The sequence below is a fragment of the Lolium perenne genome, chromosome 3 (assembly GCF_019359855.2).
Source record: "Lolium perenne isolate Kyuss_39 chromosome 3, Kyuss_2.0, whole genome shotgun sequence".
NCBI lineage: Eukaryota > Viridiplantae > Streptophyta > Magnoliopsida > Poales > Poaceae > Lolium > Lolium perenne.
In genome coordinates this window covers 6314848-6323087 of record NC_067246.2, presented here as the reverse complement: position 1 = coordinate 6323087, position 8240 = coordinate 6314848, and the positions used below count along the sequence as shown (strand labels likewise).

Below are 8240 nucleotides of genomic sequence, written 5' to 3'. Positions count from 1 at the left end.
TCCTATAGCGAGTGACAATTCTGTTCATTTCTTCTTGGGAAACATCCGTTGCTTCCGTGAAAAAAGTTCTATAAAACGCTTCGTCACAATCAGTGGGTAGATTATTGCACTCTGTTAAAAAAATGTTTTATAATTAGTAGTGAAAAAAACAAATTTTTGTAAATTAATAAAATAAAAAATTCAAATAAAATTACCAGGGAATCCAAACCAATATTTTGGCTGATCTATTCCGGCTAGAATGGAGACATTAAAGATGTCGTAATCTTCATCCCATATAAATTTTATTGTATCTCCAACATTGATACGAAATGCTTCTAACAAGGACAAATAATATGGTCCTTCTATGGAAAAGTATGTATCACAATCATCCAATAATAGATGATGTGTTGTAAAGTCATCAGCAGGTGCGTCCAAATGGGGAGCTGGTCTATCTACAGCTTTCATTATTTTTGATGGGCATAAAAATTTAATCCTTGTATAGTAACAGCAAGGGAGAATCTGCATAGATTTTTTTAAGAACAAATAAGATAATTACAAAAAAAACTACTTATGAAATAAATTTATGATAACTTTTATAACAAAATACGTACAGAATATTCTTCGAAATGTTCTGGCAACATCTTGATAGAAAACTCTGTACAATATGTAGAAGGCCGGGTACACAAGTTTCTGGGTTGCGAGCATTCCGAGCATGCAGCCATAACTTCAGTGTACCAGTGAATTTTGCTACACAAAAAAAAGGAAACATATTAAAAAAGAAAAAAGATCATACAAAAAGTTCTTATTAGAAGTACCACATGGAGCAAAAACTGAATTTGCACAAGGAGCAAAAAACAGCAAAGAGATATGATGAAGTGAAAACATATGGTAACGAGTAGACATTTTTTTCATAGTGGAAAAATGATATAATATTAGAAGAAAGTATGTAAAAAATAGAAGAACAAACCAAAAACTTACAAAGGAGCACAAGGAGCACAAGGAGCACAAAAGGAACACCAGCAGAAGATATGATGAACTGACTTGATACGGTGACGAGTAGTCATATATATAGTGGAAAAATGTCTATTATTAGTAGAAACTATGCGGTCAGAAAAAATTGGAAGAACATTTGTGCGGTGAGGAAAAGTTAGAAGGAATTGTGCGGTCACCTATTAGATAATACTATGCGGTCAAAAAAAAATTACAAGACATCTTCTCATCTATTTTTAGAATGCATTATGCGGTCAAAATAAAATTACAAGGAACTAACCGGTGAGAAAAAAATACTTAGTGTGTGGTCATCTATTTTTAGAAAGCTCCATGTGGTTAGAAAGAATAAAAGGCACTATGCGGTGATGAGAATTCCATGCGGTGATCTATTTTTTAGAAGGCACTATGCGGTGTGGAAAATTTTAGAAGGCACTATGCGTGAGAAATCTATTTTAAATGTGTATTTTAAATCATTTTAACATATTTCTAATTGTCTACACACTGAATATGAAAACCATTCTAAAAAGAATGTCTCTTCTTTTTTTAATGGTACCATGGCAATGTTTTGAACATGTCATACAGCAAGCTACATTCAGTAAGAAATGGCAAACAATTACATAATTTACAAGTTACACAGAATAGCAAAACAAATTACCAGTTTCTACAGATAACTAAGAAGCTTATACAGTAAGCAATGGGAAACAAATGTCATTTTTGCAATCTACACACAGTAAGCAGTATAAATCAACAATTCTTGAGTATTACTGAGAAGCAACTATAGATAATTATTTTAATAAGCAAAACTGTACATAAACATTTGTTATCTAATCGACACTAGTATCAGAACTAGTTCATTTTGCAATCACAGCATTGTCAAATCAAACATAAAAAATATTTATATAAGGTAAATTAAAAAACAATTATAGGATCAATGGTACTGTCAGCACACTAGAACAAGTCTATTGTACTGGACATGTATCCCCTCCACTTTGAACAAATCAAGGTACAGACCAAATCAACTATTACTACTGGAAGAATTATCTGATCAAGTTTTCAAAAACCTTCACATCAAATAAAACAAAATCTTTTTCTGTTCTCATCATGGCTTCTAGGTTTTCTTTTTCTTCCTAGAATTCTTCTCCGATTGAGGCTTCATTCGATTTCCTTTGACTACTGAAATTGAATTGCATACAGGAGGATCTTTCATACTAGATTCTACAACAACAGTTACTGGATCTGATTGAGGCTTCCGCTTCTTCGCATTCTTCTTTTTGGAACTGGACTGTTCAACTGGTTTGGAAACACTTCCATCATCATTTACCCAGATATTCACATTGTTCAATTCAGGGTTTAGTACTTTAGTTACTGGATGAAGTATTTTCGCAGAGCCCTTCCTTATTACCGGTGGGTCTTTAAGAACAACTGAGTTCTCATCACTTCTAGTTTCCTCAATATCACCAGCCATTATCCTTTTGTGCAATTTATGAACTTCTGTAAGGAACTGCCTGCTCTTTTTTTGCATCCCGGCTTAAATCAGCACAAACATCATTGACACTATTCATAAGCATTGCATATCTCAAGGTACTTGAAGATGCTTCTGCCCCTTGGATCTCAATAGTTTGCTGTTTCTGTTTCACTAATTCTTCCTCTCTGAATGTCATTGTCCATCTTGGCATTATATACTCAGTGGGTATTTTGACAACATCAAACTGAGTAAACAGTCTCAATATGTGGCAACACAGAATCCCATCTTTCTCAAACTTTCCGCACTCACATTCGTAGTGGTGATTCTGCCGATCTACACAAACAGTGAACATATCACTTCTATATTCTAGCTTCTTGTAATTGAACAATTTCTTCAGCTCGTATAACTTGTCCTTCACAACTTCAGTTACACCAAAGGCTGTTGAGTTCAGAAGTTCAGTAAGAAACTTGGAATAAATCCCTCTTGTGTAAATTTTTGCTGCATGACGCTCGACGGGCTGATGGCACCAAAATGTGGGGTCCTGTTGAGTAGAATGAAACCGGTCTACATTCTCAATTTCTATAACATTTTCTTGGAAAAGCTCATACTATTTTAGGAAATTCTCAATTGTATCCTTTCGTAAGACCGTATTCCTTGAAGTTTGAGTTGAAGCTCTCACTTCGTCCAGTTGAGCGTGTGAAGGGGCAGAAACTACCTCTGAAGTATGTTGGCACAAACATCTCCTTGCATGCCCACATCCTCTTCAAGTGCTCATGGTCAGCACAGTCTAAGCATGTTCTTCCAACCCGTATCAAATTCCAAGATGTGTAATGAATCCAAGATTAGACTTACTATTGTCTCTTCCATTCCTTCTCTTTCTGACATGTACACACTTGTGTTTGTCTGAGATTTTGAAGTATGTGCCAAATGCAGAATCTGTGGAAAGCATCCCAAAAAACTCTGCTGACTGCAGCTTGAATAGCAGCATCTTGGTCAGTCAAAATGAGTTTCGGTTTCTTCCCATCCATGATTTCAACAAAACTCTCAAACAGCCATTGGAAAGTATCTGCTGTCTGATCCTTCAGAAGAGCCCATCCGAAAACAATTGTTTTCGCATTACCATTGATTCCAATAATCGAGGCAAACGGCATATTGTATTTATTGGTGCTGTATGTTGTATCAAAACATATTATCTCACCAAAAAGCTTGTAATCCAACCTTGATCTAGAATCTGTCCAAAATATGGATCTAACTGCACCTTCTCCATCGATATCCATCTTACAGCAAAAACCTGGAGTGGTGAGTTGAATCTTTTCAATGTAACTCAGAGTGCATGCTATGTCTGTATTCTTCTTCAACTTCCTTTCAGCCTGCTTTAGGTTGTCAATCTTCTTCTTCCCGAAATTAATATTCCCAAATGTTCCTTTTAACCTTCTGAATATAGTCATTATACGCTGTGGCTTCACCCTGATGTCTTGCAATAACTTAGATAGCAACATCTCCTCCTCTGTCATGTTTCTGTGGCTCAAGAAGAATTTGGTCAGTAAAGGAGAAGGTGCTAAATCATGATTATGCTCAAGGGAGCAAGATATGATTTGCCAGCTAGTTCCCACTAATTTCACTCTAACATGCATGTGGCAATCTGTTTTGGCTAGAACATTCCGTCTCCTTTGCCTTTCAGTACTGTCCTTTGTTCGCTGTTTTCTCCCTTTGTTACACTCTAGTGTAATCTTTCTTGATTTGTAATTCCTTCCTTTAATGACTGCAAACCCAGCTATCTTCCCATAAACATTGACAAACCTGACTGCTTTATCCAATGTTGGGAATAATATACCAACTTTTGGTGGTTTTGCGTTGCTTACTTCGTCTGGCGTTGGGAATAAATAATCTTCATTTGATTTTTCTAAGTCATCATCTGAATCGTTCAATTCTTCAGCACAATCATCTAGTGTTTCTTCAACAATCTCCAGTACCTTAAAAATAAAGAAGAAAATTTGTATCCGTTACATTTTTTTTTAAAGATGTAGTTCAACCACAATTTTTAACAAGTAATATATTTGTCAACAAACATACTTACCTTATCCAAATCTGTTACATTATCATCTGCATGAGATTCAAGATACAAGAATGGCACCTGCACACTTTCTTCAGAGAGCAAAACCTGCTTAAGACAGACAAAATGTATCATACTACCAAACATATATCCGCACGAGAAGAAAAGATAGACAATGTAATGGACTCCCTACTTAGGTCACAACGAGTATTTGTACTGACATGACATCAAGCATAAACTAAACTAAAGAAATGTTAATTGCATTTTTTCTATAAGAAAAGTGCATCTCACCATAAACCACAAAACATAAATTCTATGAAGCTCCCACATGTAGAAAATGATATCTCATGATTCAAATTAAAAATGGAACCAGGTAGTGAAAATATGAAAAGTCCTCGTGAAAGGAAGAACAGGTTAACTTAAATGCATATATTTCTTTTGTAATCTCCATTAGGCAGAATATTTTTTTGAAAAATTGAATCAAGTATGGACACTTTTTTACTGACTGGTGATTTTTTGGAAGGTTCTGGTTCTATTGAAGTTAGGTTTTAATAGAGTAATAATTGATTATTCTTATTGTTTTGTTACCTCTGCATTGTTGGTTTTTGCTACCGATGAAACAGATTTGTCGACATCTTTGCAGGTACTACTATTTAAATCATCATTTCTTTCTTCTGCATCACATAAAACCTGGGGAAACAAGAGGGTGGAATATATATGTTGGAAATAAACGATTATACCAAACTACTAGGAAAAAATTCAAGATAAAAATGAAATAGTTCCATAGTATTGTAGAAGAAACTTTTTACCTGTGTTTGTTTCTCCAATTCACCATACAATACAAACTGATCAAATTCATCCATTGTTTGATCTTTTTATTGCATAGAAGTATTCATGGTTGTCTTTGCACTCTACAAATTCATTTAATGACTGTTCAGTAAAAATAGGGCATGATATAAACCATGAAAAACTTATTAGGGGCTTCTTATTAAATGCAACTGTACTAAAGCAATCAAGATAACAATAAAAACCAAAGAGTGGAAATCCATTCATGTACCGTGATATTCCGGGCATTCAAAGATATCTCTGAACATAAAGTAGAAGGAACAGGAAGTTTTCCATCTTTGCTTACAGTGTCCTGTGGATTGCAAGGAAATATATGTTATTTTTGTTAACATATACTATAATAATCAAGGAAAGGAAAATGCAGTAATTTGTCCATTTTAATTTCTCACCTTCTTAACACTTTTCGACTGTAACTTTTCTTCGTTAAGCCTTTTTTGGTTCTGTCTGAAATTACTTATAGCTGTTTGAACTTTATCAATATTATTCATCCTTCTCTCTTTTTTTTACCCTGCAGTACCCCAAAATGAAAACATTCTTCAGCATCCAATAAAAATAGATATACATAGCATGTATAATATATCATGTGGTTCTTTCATGGACCAGACAAGAAATGTCATGTAACAACTAGCTCAAAATAGCATAATTAAAAATGCTACTCATACATCTTTAATTCTAATAATTCCTTTACTAGCAAAGCTGTATGAGGTATCCACAGGTATGGCAATTCAAAATTCTAAAATTATTAGAGACAATTTCTTCTTTTACTGGCAAAACAATTTTTGATAATGGTTGGTTCATTAAGGAGCAACTAATTCATGTACAAGTTTTTTCATCAAAATGTGAAAATAGGTGAAATATCCTTCTGTCAGTATAGTCTACTCACTTATAGCACTTAAAAGTTCTTTTCTCTGAAAATAATACATGAAGCATATATTTAATTACTTATATATATGGCGTCTATGAATTAGTATTGCATAAAAAAATTCAAACAACCATCAACAGGTTTTTATGCCATGATGAAATACATAGATGCAGGAATCCTTGGGGAACATACGAGCACGAGGATAGTTCACTTTATTTGATTATGTGAGAGCACATACGAGCACGAGGATAGTGTGCCAACTAATTTTGGGGGGGGGGGGATGATGAGAATAGAGAAACAACAGGACAAGCTTTCTCGATGATGAAAACAACGAGATGGATTCTATGAACAAACCTGGAACTACCAGATCGCGTCAAATAGCTGCCAGATCGGTTGTGGAAGGAAGATACCGGCTCCGTCTCCTCCTCCGCAGATCGCCGTTGAGATGGATTCTATTTTTGTCAGCTATTCCTCTCCATCACGGCAAAGGGGTTTCGCTTCCATCTTCCGCAGCAAGAAGGTCATGTTAAATTAGCATTTAAGTCCACATATTTAATGCTTTATTCTTTTGTCGGAATCTACCACAGATCGCGCAGGAGTTTTTATTATTCTTTGTCGGAATATAACCATAGGAGTAAGAATACTAAAGAGCTAGGGACCTTTTTTGTAATAAGTGCGTAACCTTATCTGTTGACAATACGCTTTCCAATTAATTCTCCGTCTTCTTCTCGTTCCCCACTCCACCACTCCCGCAGAGAAGAGCGAGCCATCTCCTCACCCACCGTGGCGGCGCTGCGCAAGGAAACGCTAGGGAGCTGGGGGCATCTGTAGGGAGCTGGGGGGGGGGGGGGGGAGTGAAGTGGTCGGATTGGGGGGAGAATCATGGACAATAGATAAATGGTGATTCCATCACCATTTCTATCTGCCATTCTGGGAAATCCTCACGGTAAGATGTTTATTCTAAATTTTCCCTTGAATGGTTCATTTCTGTTCTGCAATATCTGTAAGCTACACAAGCCAGTAGGCATCTATGCCACAAAGACAATAGACGACCTCTATTTTTAGTAGGCATCAATTTGTTCATAAACTTCCAGCCTTCTGTATGCTGCTTTTACCCGAACCAGATGAGAGATTCGAATTTTTTTATGCAACACTAATTCATAGACGCCATATATATAAGTAGTAGAGGGGGGGGGGAGTCCCTGTGTGTTTTGGCCAAGCAATGAATGACCTAGATTTATGTACAATGCTTTTCTCTCTTGGAGATTCGGCGGAGTAGCGGAACAAGCAATGAATGACCTAGCCTAGGTAGTCATAAGTTTTTTTGGCCATCTCTGCCATGTTTTTGTGTTGATCCAAGAATTATCAGCACAAAAAGACATGGGATTATTGATCATTTCACCATCCTCTTTTTCATCTGAGTGTGCTTCCATTTTATTTTGTTTTGTAGCATGTGCATTATGCAGCAAAGTAGATTAACGGTAGAACTAATCGCCTGCAAAATGGGAAAGCTCCCTCCCTCCTACCTACGTGTACCTCTTCATTGGAGCAAACCATCCGGCAACTTCTTACAAATTGTAGAATTCTTTTCTAAGCTGGCTATAACCATCCTTATTTGATCAGAAAGTAATTGGAGAAAGGGGATGCTATAACCAGAGCATAGACAACATTTTTTCACATTCAATTTTGAACTCACAGAAACAGCGAAAGAACTCCCGTTCCCACTCTTTTTTCCTTCCCCCCTACCCATCTGGTAGGTAAGTAGGGGCTTTGGTATCTATTCATTTTATATGTCTTTTTGTAAGCTGACCTCACTGCGTCTAATTTGCATAAATTCATGGTAGTTTTCAATTCAATGACATATGACACAAAAAAATTTAGTACCATACTAGTCAATACAAATCCATGGGCACATGACACACAAAATACAGTTTTCAAAATTTGTTTTAATAAAGACTTGCATGTTTTTTTAATAGATGGAATACACAAATCCAAAAAAGAGAGAGGGCCAACAAATGAATTGCAAAGAACTGACAACACCGAAG

At 35.9% G+C, this 8240-nt stretch overlaps 1 long non-coding RNA gene across 1 annotated transcript; it reads right to left on the bottom strand.

The window, feature by feature from the left end:
* Positions 1-215: 215 nt before the first annotated feature.
* Positions 216-1004, bottom strand: LOC127325532 (uncharacterized). The gene is made up of 3 exons (XR_007867222.1): positions 958-1004; positions 591-726; positions 216-498 (listed from the first exon to the last, which is right to left on the bottom strand). It is a non-coding gene; the product is annotated as an uncharacterized lncRNA (long non-coding RNA).
* Between the last annotated feature and the right edge of the window lie 7236 nt (positions 1005-8240).